General features: G+C 40.5%; 1 protein-coding gene across 3 annotated transcripts in view; it reads left to right on the top strand.

The window, feature by feature from the left end:
- JPH1 (junctophilin 1) overlaps positions 1-16,750 on the top strand; it is a 124,275-nt gene that overhangs the window by 8,556 nt on the left and 98,969 nt on the right. The window lies entirely within an intron of this gene.

Below are 16,750 nucleotides of genomic sequence, written 5' to 3'. Positions count from 1 at the left end.
AAGTTACGGGAGGCATTGTCTAGCATGCTGACTTTAATGAATCCTGTTTTTGAGGCACCCATCTCTCTGTACTTTCATTGTATAGGGATCTAGGTGCCTAACTCAGGCTTTGTGAATCCAAGTGATTTTCTAAGTCCCTAAAAGTTATACATTGTGATTTTGAATGTCACCATACCTAAGTTTCTTTGTGAATCAGGACCTAGCTACTTATTTGAGAGAGAGACTCTTTTCACTCATTTGAGCTGGAATCTCCTAAGTCTAGATGAGGATAGGGACCCACTTGCCAGGGCATTCTGAGGGGACTCTCAGTGCTTCCCCCATTGAATCTGAAATAACCAGAATCTGATGTCATTCAGGGTGTGTTGCAAACTTCATGGGTTTTCTTTTCCCCAAGTGTTTGAAAATGAGACAGAATTTTGAGGGTGGTTAACGGGGAAAGAAGAAAGGCTGTTTCAACTTTTTTAATGTTTTTGTTTTTTGGTTCGGGGCTGAGATGGAATTGCCACAATTTAATTTATAATATAGGCAGTTTATGATTTTTAAGTGTTTTGTCAAGGGTGCTTAAAGCAAATACATAGGCACCCTTTTTATTTTTTATAAATGTAAATAAAGCTTTCTGGCAGCTTTCCACATTTCAAATTACGTTTCTCAGTCAGACTCTACTTGCAATTTACTGTCGTCATAAAAACAGTTTTTTAAAAAGAACGCTGTGAGGAAATATTGACTGGCGTGTTAGAGAGTATGCCGTATTACACTTGTTAAAGTTGACCTTCCACTACTGACATCGACTTCTGCTTGAATTGTACAGCCACTCGCGCAGAGATTTAAAAAGATCTATTCGCTACACATAAGTAAAGAGTGAGTACTAAATACATGGAAGAAGTTGAATTTGTGGGTGATTTATACTGAAAAGCAGTTAAGTGGCAAACACACATAAAGAAGTTATTGGGCTACTAATCCAATTAGAGGTAAAATCTACTTTATAACACAGTTTGCCCTCAAATGAGTGTTGGTAGCTGGATTTTGCAAAGAAGTCAGGGAGGCCTTTGGCAGCGTAACCATTTCGCAAAGAGTTGAAGCAATAACTAATTTTAAAACAACATACAAAATCCAGAATGAGAATTTAAGTTTTATCAGAAGAATTAAAAGTAGGTTGAGTAAAAGAAATGCCTCATACTGTACATATTTTGATAAAACAGATCATAGTATATTATGAAGTTAAAAAAAAATTATCTAAAGAAAAATAAAGATTATTTTAAAGCAGTGTACTGCTTTGTAATAAAAATTAGAGTAATATTTTAAAGAATCTTTAACAGTTCGTAAATGATGTAACAGGGCACAGACTCAACCACTGCAGCACCTCCTGCTGGTTGGTTTGGGAATTAGCTCTTTCAGCAGTGCACCTTCATTAGTAGTGTCTCGCTCTGCATTACTTTCTCGGAGTCGGACCCATGTCACTCTCGTACCGCAGCATTCGCTTCTGGACACTACCCTCTGGCTGTGCCTGCTCTGTTAGCTCTCACCCCGGCCCTCCTTCCGGGGGACCAGCAGCTTCTGTTTCTATCACTTGCCTCAATGGCTCACTGCAGTCCTCAGTCTTGTCCCTTCCCCCATGGGCAAACTGCAGTCTGGCTTAGCCACTCTCATCACTGGCAAGTGAGAGGGAAAAGGGGGGGGTGCCCAGGCTTGCCCGCTACTCTGAGCCCCAACCCAGGGACTCTCTAGTGGCAACCACTTACTGCCCTCATCCAGCTCTCCTCTACTGCCTGTTTCCCTAGGTCCCTTCCCTGTAGCCCCAGCACCATATCTGACCCTTTGTGTCAGGGCCCCAGTCTGGCAGTCATCAGCCTCGAGCTCTCCCAGCCTTTGCTGACCCTGCCCAGCCCTGTCTTAAGTGCTTCTCTAAGAGCTAGTTCTCCCTTTGCCCTCAAGGGAAGAGACTCCACTCTGCTGTGCCCTGCAGCCTTCTTATAGGGTCCAGCATGGCCCTAACAGGCTGCTTTCAAGCCTCCACTTGATTGGCTCCCAATAAGCCCTTCCAGGATTGGCTGGGGTGCTGCACAGCCTCTTTGGCTTGCTTTAACCCCTTCCACTACAGATGTACATAAGGTCTTCAAAAGATGTAAATTAGTAAAGGCTGGATATGCAGAAACACCATTTTAAGGAGGTGGAGGTAAGGGTCCCCCAAAGTATGACTACGGAAACTATTTGTAATACTGTATTCATTTCTGAACACCCTCTTCCTAAAAATGTAGACAAATAAGATAGAATTTAAAGGAGAGCAATAAATATGATAAAATGATAGAGGGACTGGTTGTTGCAAGGAATTTAAAGAATAAAATTATCTATAGCTTTGAGCAATTGCTGAGCCCTGGTCTACACTAAGAACTTATGTTGGTATAAGTACGTCACTCAGCGTGGGGAAAATCCGCACTGTGAGTGACACAGTTATACTGACCAAACTCCCAGTGTAGACAACACTATGTTGATGGGAGAGCTGCTCCCATCCTCATAGCTGCCACGTCTCGGGAAGGTGGAGTACCTATGCCGATGGGAGAAGCTCTCCTGTTGGTGTAGGTAGCGTTTTCACTAAGTGCTGCAGCTGCACCATTGCAGTACTGTAAGTGTAGACAAGCCCTAAATGTGAGTTGAGAAAGATTGTTGAGACTGGTACCGTGTGTTGTTGCAGTTACAGGATGAAATTAAGAAAAAGAAATTGGTAGTGAGGGCTGGATATATACCTAGATTGATGTACAAATGCTCCTTGATAGACCTTGAAGGGTATTCTCCACCTGTACTTTTTGTAATCAGCTTTTGTCATCTTGAACCAATCAAGTGATAAAGAGCAAACATGTAGCAGAGCATCAGAAAATACTTGCGTGTCAATCATAACTAAACAACAAGGAAGTTGTAAGGTAGGATTAAAACCAGTAGTGACTTGTCTTGAAGGACATTCATATAGGAAAAGCACAGATTATATTGACCTTCTTCTGTCCTAATTGTTTAGGACAGGGGAGATGGGATGGAGAGAGGGTTATAAAGGATTGAGAGGGTGGAGGAGGTGGTTGGTAAACTTTTTGAGAAGTAGGGTGGAGTGAATCTGCGAAATGTACGTGCATATAGATCCATAAATTGTTTATGGGAACATCAGGGAATATTCCATGTCAGGAAAATATAACCTTTTAACAAAAAGGAGAGGCAGTCTGGCCTAGCAAGACTACTCATTTTGGGTTGACCTCCATTCAACTTTCCTTTTTATTCACCATCACTTTGCCTCAGTCTCCTCCATAAGTCAACTAAACTCTATAACTTTTGCTTAAATTGCCTTTAGTCATTTTGCATCAGAGGGGTAGCCGTGTTAGTCTGGATCTGAAAAAAAAAAAAAAAAAAACCAAAAAAAAAGACAGTCTTGTGGCACCTTTATAGACCAACAGAAGTATTGGAGCATAAGCTTTTGTGGGTGAATACCCACTTCATCAGGTGCCACAGGACTCTTTGTCGCTTTTTAGTCATTCTGGAAACTCATTCTGTGTTTATTAGTATCCTCTGCATTAAATACTGGTAGCATAAGAATAATTTCCTTTTTAATCCTAGCTCTGGGCTATATCCTAATTTTTGACACTATTCAATAGTGTGAATAGTTTCTCTTGTCTTTTCAAAGGGAAATCATTCAAACTCATTAAGCCTTTCCATAACTGATTTTCTTGAGACTCTGATAAGAGAGATGCTCTGACTTAACAGATTTGAGTTTGATTCAGGAATTAGTAGGTGAAATTCTGTGGCCTGTATTATGCAAGATACCAGACTAAATTATAATAGTGGTCCTTTCTGGTATTAAAAATCTATGATGTTCCCTCTCAAAAGAATCAATTTGTATGGAACAGTAAATAATTATATACGTGCAATTCTATTTGGGGGTCTAACAATAAAACAGGAACCATTCTTTTTCTTATTGATCATTCGTTAGGTAATACAGTCAGTTTCTGCTTCCCTTCTTTTATTGCAGCTGTATTCCTGGCTGAGAGGTTCAGCAATTGTTTTGTAGTAACTCTGAAATTCATTTCCTGATCCATTCATCTCCAAATGCTTTTCTAAAAGATATGCTCTAATTCCAAAAGAAATTAGTTCAGAGAAGTTCTGTGGCCTGTGTTATACAGGAGGTCAAGCTGGATCATCACAATGGTCCCTTCTGGCTTTCTAATCTACAACTCTAAGACTGAATGTGCAGAATGGCTGTTCTATTTAGCACAGATTCCCTAGCTGCTTCATTCTTTATTCCCAAACTAATTGTTACATTTTTTAGCATTTTCAATCTACTTAATCATTCAAATTATGCCATTCCCTTTTATTCTAGTTGTATTGCAAATTATTTTTTATTCAGATTCCATTTTCAGTATTATCTACAGATTTGGAAATTTTTGTTTTCTATATCTTGGCCAAATTATTTAATTGTTTAATAATTGTTACTTAAATGTTAAAACTGAGCCTGGATTCATAACCCTTTTCAACTTGTAAAACTTCCGTTTGTAGCTATCTTTTTGTTTCCTTTTATCTAGTGCTCTGTTTTGCTTCCTGTTCTCAGACTATTTGTTGCCATTAATCTCTTGGTATATGGAAGGTGTCAAAAGCTTTCTGAAAATCTGTTTTATGTACCCTGCCTTTCTTTTATCATGACTGTAGGATCTATAAAGTAATCTAGCAAGTTAGTTAAACATGACCTCCATCAACCTAAATTCTATCCTGACTCAGAATGTGCTTTCCAATTTATTTTTATTGGTGTCTTTTTGACATAATTACTGTCATAGCAATTAATCAAAAAATAAATGGACAGGATTACAAAATCACCATACACATACAAAGCTGCTCAACAGTTAAGCATTATAGACCAATCCCTGCTACAACAAAAGTCACAGAAAGACGAGATACACATCTAAAAAGTGAATATTCATTAACAATGCATAATAATAATAAAATTGTTTTAACACTGGTGTAACTTGGGGACCATGGCATAAATCAAAAATATCTCGGAACATATTAAACAAAGAGATAACACTGGAGCTCATGTATTAAAATCTTGGAAGTAGAGACATTTCAGAAATATAGGGGTGCTTCCCCTATTTTATCACTTTAATAGTCACTGTGAAGAAAATCTTAAAACTATTTTAAAATCACTGAGACAAATCCATTCATTTGCCTTCAAAAATGTTACACTGGGGATAAATCTAGCCTGCTTCTCCAGTTTCCTGTATTTGGAAGGAAAAATGGCTACTTGCCAGTCCTCAAGAATATTGAATGGGGAAATTTCTCCTGTGTGTGTATTCTAAGGACATACAAACTATGGGTCCAATCCCGCTGGATGCTGATTGCCTACTGTGAGATATTATGGATTTTCAACACCTATTGAAGCAGTAGTCAATCAGCAGGTTATATCAGGAGACTCCAAAGACTTCATTTTTTCATTGTTAATTTTAAAACTTTTTTTAAAAGGCAGTTATACATTTCTAGAGTTATAATGTCCGAGTATTTCTAGCGTAAAGGTTTTATTCTTGCTAACTAGGGTTATGTGAGATAAAAATACTCCCTCTCACATCTTGATGGTGTTCGAAAAGGAGGAGATGGAGGAAATAAATAAGATGAGTTCATTTTTCTTTACAAAAAACTGTTTATTGTGATGGAGTTGCTTAAAAGAATTTGAACACATAGTAGTTCAGTCTTTTTCATTAGCTAAGATTTTGTCCAGATTTTAAACTCCTGTTTTCAGGAGTGTATACTTCATCTGAAATATTTACTATGAACACATAAGCAGTTTCACTGTTACAGTGAAGTATTTGTGTGAGGCTTCGCAGGGTCAGGGCTAAGTCTGCAGTGGTGGCTGTCAGCTTAGAAGTGAAATACACCTCTACCCCGATATAACGCGGTCCTCGGGAGACAAAAAATCTCACCGCGTTATAGGTGAGACTGCGTTATATCAAACTTGCTTTGCCCCGTCCCCCGTTCCTTGTTCCCTGACCGCACCCTCCAGAGACCCCCCGATCCCTAATCACCCCCAGGATCCCACCCCCTACCCAACCCCCCTGTCACCTGACTACTCCGACCCCTATCCATCCCTCCCTGACAGGCACTCACCGGTGGCGGCAGGAAGTGGAGCAGCCTGACCCCAGTCCATTCCACCCTGCCAGCTCCCAGCCACGGCGCTCTGCTTCCTGCCATTGGTAAGTGTGGAGAGGTTGGGGAAAGGATGCCCCCGCGCACTCACCTGCGGCGGGAAGTGGAGCAACACAGCCCCAGCCTGCTCTGCTTTTCTTGCCCTAGCCCCAGCTGTGTTGCTGGGGGGCGGCTGGGGAAAGGTCCTGCACTCAGCTGCGGCGGGAAGCGGAGTGCCACAGCTGGAAGGTGGCAGAGTGTAGCTGGCTGGGGCTTGGCTGCTCCACTTCCAGTTGCCAGTGAGTGCAGGGAGATTGGGGAAAGGATGCCCTCCACACTCACCAGTGGCGGGAAGCGGAGCAGCCTGGCCCCAGCCCGCTCCACTCTGCTACCTCCCAGCCACAGCGCTCCACTTCCTGCCACAGGTGAGTGCAGGGAGGTTGGGGAAGGGACACCCCCCGCACTCACCTGTGGCAGGAAGCAGAGCGCTTCAGCTGGGAACTGGTGGAGTGGAGCAGGCTGGGGCCAGGCTGCTCTGTTTCCGCCGCTGCTGGTGAGTGCAGGGGGGATCCCTTCCCCCAAACCCCGTCCCCTGAGCGACACAGCTAGGGCAGAGGTGAGGGAAGCAGAGCGGGCTGCTCCCAGCCCCCCCGCTAATTCCCCGGGTCACTCTGGGACTGCGGGGCCCCCAAAGTGCCCTCCCACAGCTCCTGCCCCCCAGACCATGCGGGGGGAGCCTCTGACCGCCCCCGAGACCTCAGCCCCTTATCAAATCCCTCAGCCTCGGCCTGGCCTGACACCCTTAACACACTCCTTAGAGCAGTGTGTCAGAGCTTTACGGTGTTGTGTGCAAACCCGTGTTATATCGGGTTGCTTTATATCGGGGTAGAGGTGTAGTATGGAGATGCATGTTAATAATTTAGTCTTTGATCTTGTTAACATTTACACATGTGCTTATCTTCATTACTCTGAATTTGTCACAGTTAAAATGGCAATGCTCATGAGTCTGAAACAGAAATTGCATAAAGTCATTGAGCACAATATTTCAGTAAACTATATTTTTAATCACACATTTGTTACAATACATTGAGGTGATAAAGGCTGCAGTCCTAAAAACATGTAAGTTTATCTGAGTAATTTAGGTTTATTAAGTTTTTGCAGGATCAAGAACAGATTCAGTCATACTTCACAAGTTTGTAAAGTTAGAAAAATTCACACACAACTCTAGGGGCCAGATTCTTAGTTGGTATAAGAAGGGACCTTTAGGTCATCTAGCCTGATTTCCTCTATATCACAAACAAAGTACATTTGCTTTTGGTTTTGATTTTGTTTAAAATTTCATGGGAATTTCAATGTTTATTGTTTTTTTTTTATAAGGGTGAAAATTAGTGTAAAAATGAACTCAGTGTTCTGGGTAAATATCAGGATTAAAGCATCAGCTAAAGAATAGTAAGAAAACTGAAAGTAAAAGTAGTTTAATGCTGTGGTTTTTCATCAGCTGTACATTAGTAGTATGTTTCCACATGTGGGTATCTTCTACTACGTTACCTTACTTTAACAGACAGTCTTGTATTTACAATTAGACTAATTTATTATTAACAAACACATCTACCTAATGTAATGCACTGGATTTTCTTAACATAATCAGTATTTTCATGTACTTGAGGGGTCCAAAAGTCAAATGAAAATTGGTAACAACTGAATAACTGTTGTAAAAACTGAAAATGAAAGGCATTAATCACAGGCCATTACATTTCACCCAGTTACCTCTGTATTGAGCCCAGTAACTTGCATTAGCTTACCCACGCTAAACATCTGGGCCTGAAATTTTTTAAAAACCACCAGCTACTGTTTGTTTCAAAAGCATGTTGTGACTGTCTAAATTACATGGTTTTAGAGATCTCCTGTGCCCTCTAAGCATCTTTCCTGAACTCAACACTTGGCCCCATGCTGACTCTTCTCCCTCTCCCCTCCCCCTTTAGAAATCGGTGGAAGTCACAGGTTCTGTGACAGCCTTAATTAATTAAACCAGAATTGGTAATATGAATAATCAGGACAGCAATGTGTCCAGGAAACCTAAGACAATAGTCACAGTTAAGACAACCTATTTCTAGCCTTACATAGAGGATGCAATCCAGGGAGTTTGCCATTGTATGTGTGACTGTTTTCAAGTAATATAGGTATAAACTGATCAATGCTTACTCATTTCAGATATTTAAAAAATCAGAGCATTGTTATAGGATCACAAAACTAAGCTTTGTCAGCTTTTTATCCTTTACTGTGTGCTAAATATTGTCCATAGTAACCGTTTATTATTATGAAAAGTTGTCTGCATGCGTATCATAATATTCTGAGAACTTTTTTGGTCATAAAATTGGATTTTCTTGACATAATTGCACTACTACAGTATCATTTTTTTCAAGAAGCAGATGAGTAGAGAAGGGGAGCTGGATAAGAGTTTTGACTGTATTCTTCTTTATACAACCTTATTAACATCCATATGTTCATATTATGGATAAATATAGAATTACAGGAGATTCAAAATAAATATAACTGGTGTCTTGAAAAAAAGCACTTGCATTCCCACTAGTGGTGAATGGAAAGCTTTCCCTGTGGGTGGTAGAGAGGGGTATAAAGGTCTCTGGCATATACCCTTCTCTCTCTCCCCCTCCCCCCCACCATCCCATAAATTTATGCAGTAGAAGCCAAGAGACTTGTCTTTGGGTTGGAATTCCCTTCTTTCCTTGGTGTGTGTTTTTGTAACTACTATATGGATGAGATATAATTATAAAAGGATACAGTTTATTCTTAAGAATAATAATAAGCACATGTGCCCTATACTTCCTGATATTCTATATTACTGAGTTCTTCTGATTTTTCTTACTAAGATAAACACTTCTGGTAGTTTTCTAGTTCTAGCTGTGACTATACAATGTTAGAAACAAGCATAATGATACTTATCATTTATATAGCTCTTTTCATCTTCAGAATCTTTGCATTCATTACTCCTCACATCTGGGTTGTAGGTAGGTATTTTACCAATAGGGGGATCAAGGCAGAGAGATTCATTTCTACCCTGCAATACAGCTCCTACCACTGGCCCATGTCAGCTGACTCGGACTCTGGCTGCAGGGCTATAAAACGGCAATGTAGACGTTCAGACTAGCTGGAGCCCAAGCAGTGGGACCCTCCCCCCTTGTGGGGTTGCAGAGCCCGGGCTCAAGCTCAAGCCCTAACATCTACACTGCAATTTTATAGCCCGGAAAGCCTATGTCAGCTGACATAGGCCAAACGTGGGTGTTTTATTTCACTGTAGACATACCCCTAATGACTAACCTGAGGCCAGAAAGAGTTTGTATCAGGAGCTGTAGCATGAGTTCCTGGAGCGCAGTCATTTGTTCAAACTATGAAATTGTGCTTTTCCCTCTCTCTCTGTGTTAATCACAAGAATTGCTACTTTTTGCATTGAGTTGCTGTGGAAAGGGAGAGAGAGAATAAACGTTGAAAGTGCATAGGGGGAGAAAGTGGGAATGGCAATGAATGGGAAAGTTTAGTAGAAGAGAGGAGAGATGGAATGGAAGAGAAGAGAAGGGATGGGAAGAAGAAATCAAAAGAAATGGAAGACTTTCCTTCTTATCCTTTCCTGTCCTCATACTCCACAAAATATTTTTGACCAAATCCATACTACCACCTAAATCAGATTTAGACTCAGCATTCTGAGCATGGTGTAACAAGCTTTAATATGCATAATTATGTAACATTCACTGATCTTTGAGGTGGATAAAACAATATAAATAGATTTTGTTCATTAACCTTTTTATTCACTACAGCAACTGTACATTTGCCACAGAGTCCATTTCTCTGCAGTAAAGCTCTTAAATTGAGGCAAAGTATTGTCCTGTTAGGATGCTGAGAACAGAACAAACAGGAATTAAAGCCGAAGCCTCCTGTAGATAATTACAGTGCAGTGTCCATTACCCTGTCTCACTCATGGCCTCAGTTTTGACCTGGACAAACTGTGATTTCAAGGGAGAGAGAGAATTTAGCATGTATTGAGTATGTATAGTTTGTGTCCCCTCTGAACAGCAACTGTCAATCATGCCAAACTGTGTTGAATTATGTGCAGCGCACAAACTTTCCACTGTGGATTAAGCCGACTCTACCAATCTCATTTTACTCAAGGCACTAAACTGGACACTCGCAAAACTAGTGCCTTGCAAATCTTTGAGATGCTTTACTTATTATAGATGAAATATGAACATTGTGTTTAGAAATAGGATCCAACTAATACCAAAGGTATTTATGAGTCTGCTCGCATTAGTACAAAGATAATTTGGGTTTAGAACAAAATCAGTTATATTCATTTTACTGTTTAGTCTGATTCATGATCAGAAATCAAATTTTGTCATGGTAAAAATTAAATCAAGTTCTGTGGATAAAATCAAGCTGCTGTATGATACATTGTGTGGATAGTCTTAAAGTATAAGCCACTAACTCTACATTCTGTGGGTGAAAGGCTGGCTCTGTTGAAGTCAGTGGGCCGAGGATCTTACCTATTATACAGTTATTTCACTGGAAAAAGGAATGCAGATTTGGACGTTTAAAAGTCTGATTAGTAACAGTCCCTATAGTGTGTGTTGGTGTGTATATATAATATATCTATTTGAAGTGTAGAAATTACAAAACTGTCAAAGTGATTTGACTTTATTATTTAGTTTATATGAGTTAATAGCTGAAAAGGGCCAACATACTCCTATGTTAGCTTTCAGTTAAGCTGTAAATAAAAAAAAAATCTCAAGTATTTAATTTTTCAATCAAATCATAGAATATTAGGGTTGGAAGATACCTCAGAAGGTCATCTAGTCCAATCCCCTAATCAAAGCAGGATCAACCCCAACTAAATCATCCCAACCAGGGCCTTAAAAACCTCTAAGGATGGAGATTCTACCACCTCCCTAGGTAACCCATTCCAGTGCTTTAGTTTTTCCTAATATCCAACCTAGACCTCCCCCACTGCAACTTGAGACCATTGCTCCTTCTTCTGTCATCTGCCACCACTGAAAACAGCTGAGCTCCATCCTCTTTGGAACCCCCCTTCAGGTAGTTGAAGGCTGCTATCAAATCGCCCATCACTCTTCTCTTCTGTAGACTAAATAAGCCCAGTTCCCTCAGCCTCTCCTTGTAAGTCATGTGCCCCAGGCCCCTAATCATTTTGGTTGCCCTCTGCTGGACTCTCTCCAATTTGTCCACATCTTTCCTGTAGTGGGGAGCCCAAAATTGGACGCAATACTCCAGATGTGGCCTCATGAGTGCTGAATAGAGGGGAATAATCACTTCCCTTGATCTGCTGGCAGTGCTGCTACTAATGCAGCCCAATATACCTTTAGCTTTCTTGGCAACAGGGGCCCTGTTGATTCATACCCAGCTTCTCATCCACTGTAATCTCCAAGTCCTTTTCTGCAGAACTGCCACTTAGTCAGTTGGTCCCCAGCCTGTAACAGTGCATGGGATTCTTCCATCCTAAGTGCAGGACTCTGCCTTGGTCCTTGTTGAACCTCCTCTGATTTCTTTCTCATCAGCTATAGATTCTTAAGATTTAGAGAAAGCGATCTGAAAAAGACAACGGGCCCTTTGCAATATTAGTGTGGACTAACTTTTGTCTGTAGGTATTAATGCTAGATCACTTTCACAAGCAACCTCAAACTAAAAACATTATTATACAGAAATAAAAAATAATTGTGCTGTCACATTTGCTTGTGGAGTTCCTACTGATTTCAGTGGAAATTGTGCGTGCATATTAGATCCAGAAGTTGGTACAACAGAGTTGTTCTCTTAACATGTTAAAAATTGAGAGATGTGAGAACATGGATGTATAGGAAATTTCTGACTGAAGATAAAATGTAAATTTTGCTGACTATATACATGTTTTAGTTAAAACTGAAGCTCTGTGCACCAGGCCTTTCAAAAGACCCATATAAGGAAAACCTTTCCAATAAGCAAGACTTCTGTAATGTTTCTCTGTACAGGGCAGATTATTACATAAGAATTAATCTGCAAATCAACCAAAAATAAACTTAGGAGCTGAAGGAACCTTTAAAAAGGCAGCCCAATAAACATATAATTTTTTTAAAAACACGTTTTGTGGGGCTTAGATCATATAAGTGTAGGACCAACATCTCTTGTTAGGGCCAGATTGTGAGAGAAGACATTCTGTACACTTCCCCTTTTAGCTATTCCAATACATATCACTTCTGATGTACAATACCCCAGTCATTCCAACAGCTAAGCCTTGGAGCAGTGTCTGCCGCTGCTTCTGACTTGGAGTAGAGTTTTTGTGATGAAGAGATGTCTGTTTAGAATGAAGAGACCACCAGATGCATTTTCACTTGTAATCTGAAGTACAACTTTGAACCTAGGTGAAAGTAAAAGGTTAATGAATTAACCTGCTGTTTCCTATCAAAATGTTCTGCGGTAACTGTCATGCTGTCTGGAGTGGCTCACAACTGAGTACCTACCTCAGGGCAGACTGTCAGAAAGCAGGGCAGGTACCCCAGGCTGGTGGTGTTTTCTGTAATTAGATTTCACCAAGTCAGTAACAGATGTGAACTCCTGGATCATTATATCAGTGTTACCATGGAATCACAGACAGTCCCCTTAGACTAGTGGTTGGCAACCTGCAGCCCGTCAGGGTAATCTGCTGGCGGGCCACAAAACAGTTTGTTTACATTGACCGTCCACAGGCATGGCCGCTCACAGCTCCTAGTGGCCAAGATTTGCCATTTCCGGCCAATGGGAGCTGCGAGAAGCAGCAGCCAGCACATCCCTGTGGCCCGTGCCGCTTCCCACAGCTCCCATTGGCAGGGAATGGCGAACTGTGTCCACTGAGAGCTGCGGGCAGTCGTGCCTGCCGAAGGTCAGTGTAAACAAACTGTCTCATGGCCTGCCAGCGGATTACCCTCATGGGCTGCGGGTGGGCCACAGGTTGCCCGCCACTGCCTTAGACTCTCCAGTCTATCCTGATACCCAAACAAAGTGGACTTTGTGATAAAAGGTCACTTAAACCAAAAAAATCACATCGCCTCACATCAAGTTGCTCCCTGTCCCAAGATATCAGTCACTTACCTCAGATCAATTATCATGCTAGATCTTACACCAAAGACAACACTGGTAGCAAATTCTATAGTAAACTAACCAAAGGTTTATTAGACAAAAAAAGGAAATGAGTTATTGAGAGGTTAAAGCAGGTAAAATATATGTAAAGGTAAGTCAGAGTTTGTAATGCCAAATGGTGGCAGTGATGTACTAAACTGCCACTTTCCCAAAAGTCTTTTCAGGGTACCCAGATTGCCTCTGGGGCTCTCCACTTTGCACCTAGTACACTTCCCTGTAAGAGTCCAGAGATAAAGGATCTTCTCCTGAATCCAGGCTTAGTTTCTTCTCACGAAAACATGCTGACAGGGTCACTCCTGCTTTGGCTTTTCTTTTGATGACGGAGAGCAAGGAATATATTTGGAGTCTTAGACCTTGGATCATAACACTCAATGACCACTTGCTTTGAAATTAGCAATTTTCTGTTAAAGTTCTTCTTTTGCATTTCACAAGGCTTCTTTCTCATTTAGTTATTTATTTACACAATGTAAATGTTTAATAACATTATAACAGGATATTGATAAGTGAAGACAATGTAAGTAATATCCCATTAGTTTTCATGAAGTGAAGAAAAACACTCTCATGTATTAGTATAGATCAAAATGATTATTAAATGTATAAGTGAATTGGCCAGGGGCTTTGGCATGAGCTGGCACCTGGTCTGCCAGCATCACAGTAACATTTTTTGATCATACTAATGCATTTATTGCATCATCTTTAGTGTTTGCTAACTATAAATATTTTACTAGTGAAGAACTTGAGAAATTCACATGGCACCCACTAGTTTGAAAACTAAGCCTGTTAGGAAGAAAAATACCTCTGCCTGTACAACCCTTCCCTTCCCCCAAGCTTCTTCCCTTACAGGAATAAAAGTTATGTGGTGTTTATTTGTACTGTATTTAAGTGCAATGTTATCAATCAATTTTCTATTTAATTCTTTTTTAAGTGTAACTTACTATAGATATTTATTTAATTTACCGGTATTTGATTAATTACTTCTGTTTTTGCTGAATAGTTTTGAGCTGTGCATCTAGCACAAAAAGTATTAAAAAATTTATTCCACAAATGCTGTAAAATTAACTGAATAATATATTTGCTGAATACTATTTGACCAGCCCTATTAAGTTACTACTTACTCTTATTTTTGATAGATTTTTTTTCCCTTTCTTGTCTTTAGTCCACTTTTCCTATTTTATTCCTATCTTTTTCTGAGTTGACGTCATTGTCTGTTTCCTCTCTTTTCTCTCCTTTCTCCCCCATATTGTGATGGTCTTCTGTTGTATGTTTTCTGTCTTTTCTTCCCAAACTCCCTTTCCCTGGTCCCCCTGCCAGAGTTCTCTCTAGGATATTTTTTTCTCTCTTCTCCCACCATAGTTCATCTAATCAGTTTTTCCCTTTGCTTCATGTACTGCATGCTTGGTAATAACACGAGAGGACTCCATATTTCTAAAATGAAACTGGCTCTTTATCAAGAGAACCATTTAAAGAGATGCTGCAGCTAGCATTCAAGCCATGTGCAAACAGACTGATTTCCTTATGCCTCCTCCAAGCTCTTCCCTCTTGCCACCTGTGCTCGTTCCTCCAAATTCCATGCAGGTTGTTAAACATTCACAGCCCTCGCAGGACTTGGAATTTTACCAGATACCCAATAGCCAGGTGACTAAACCTAAAGCTACAATGGCTATGAAAGATGGGGTCCAGGAGGTCCTAAGTTCAGGAACAACGGGCAAGTAAGAAGCCAACCCCTGGTCTCCTCTAGCTGCTACGAAAGAGAAGGCACTAAGTTTCCTATCAGTGTGCTATCCCTGGACACTGCTTGGGGAGCCATAGTTTTTAATAAACATTATCTATTAGTTTCTGGATGAATTTGAAGCCATCCCAAATTCTCCCTTCCAGCACTCAGAAAGGGCAGAATTATTTTCTCTCTGTTCTTTCTTCCCAGTCCAGAGCCTCCTCCACTCTAATTTTCCCTAGTTTTCTTGTTGTTATGATGTGTCTCCTCCACGGTACCCCTCTCTCAGTTTACTGACTGCTGCAGAGAGATGGGGGAAGACACATTTCTGCTACTCTGCTCTTCTCCAGCCTTCATTTTTGGAGTTTCCCTTCCCTGTAAATAGCTTCAGGACATGCATCTGTTGTTGCTCAGAATTTTCCAGGCCCCATCTGAATGAAATTAAACAGTTGTGTGTGTGTGGGGGGGTGTTTTTAGTTTGTTTTTTGGTCATTCTTCACTGCTACCCAAAGGGATCTGAAAAATAGCAATGAAAATAGACGGCTTCATCTGATTCTTGTCAGTCTTCAAGATTTGGGCAAACATCATTGCATTAATTCACACTTGGAAAGCTGTTTCCACAACTATAATGGCTAGAAACTTAATTTTTGATTAACTTAGGCCTTGGCTACACTGGCGCTTTACAGCGCTGCAACTTTCTCGCTCAGGGGTGTGAAAAAAACACACCCCTGAGCGCTGCAAGATACAGCGCTGTAAAGCACCAGTGTAAACAGTGCCGCAGCGCTGGGAGCACAGCTCCCAGCGCTGCAAGTTAATCCCCATGAGGAGGTGGAGTAGGTGCAGCGCTGGGAGAGAGCTGGCGCTGTGACCACACTCGTACTTCAAAGTGCTGCCGCGGCAGTGCTTTGAAGTTTCGAGTGTAGCCATACCCTGAATGAAAGCTTAGTTTCTACAGAAGGTAAAGGCATATGCCCAGGGAATATTCCTACTTACCTAGCAGCACAAGTGGAATTTTCAAGTCCTGTTAATAATAGTTCATTGTGTCAGTTTCACAAACATCTTCAAAAGAACTTCAAGGTGGTGTTGAATGTTTTGTAATGGCAAGCTGTAAAAGAAGGATAGTAAGGTGAGTAAAATGTAAGATAATGTGTGATCAGTCCAAGTTAATGTTATAGCACGTCAGTTAAAATCCTTTGCCTAAACAAAATGAGGGGCTTTGTGCTAAACATTTTTCTGGAATCATATCCTTCCTTCTATGGGTCAGTTTCACTATTGGGATTAATTCCAGATGTACCAAAAATCTAGACTAAAGTGCACATTTTATCCATACATTTTATCCTTTTTAACTATTATTTTGTGACTCAAAAGCACTTTATTTGTGGAAGCGTTGCACTAGAAAATATTGTATGACACTCACCAAATCATATATCTGTAAATACCAATTGCAGAATGCCATGGTGGCTTTTTTATACTCCTATAATGTTCAGTAATATTTTAAGTTGTATGAATCTATTTAAGTAGTGGGCGGTTGCCTTTGGGAAAAAGAAGCACTTTCATTTATTTGAGGGCTAGATTCATGTTGTGAATTTAATTACTCTGTATGTGTGTTTAAGTTTCCAGATACTTGGCGAGTTACTGAATGGTGAAATGTCCAAATATAAATTAATTCTTCCTGTTTATATTTTCAAGTTACAATTGCACTATTAGAAAAAATTGAAATGGCTA

The sequence above is a fragment of the Gopherus flavomarginatus genome, chromosome 2 (genome assembly GCF_025201925.1).
Source record: "Gopherus flavomarginatus isolate rGopFla2 chromosome 2, rGopFla2.mat.asm, whole genome shotgun sequence".
NCBI lineage: Eukaryota > Metazoa > Chordata > Testudines > Testudinidae > Gopherus > Gopherus flavomarginatus.
Note: the sequence above shows the minus strand (reverse complement) of the source record. Positions and strands in the feature narration are given on the sequence as shown.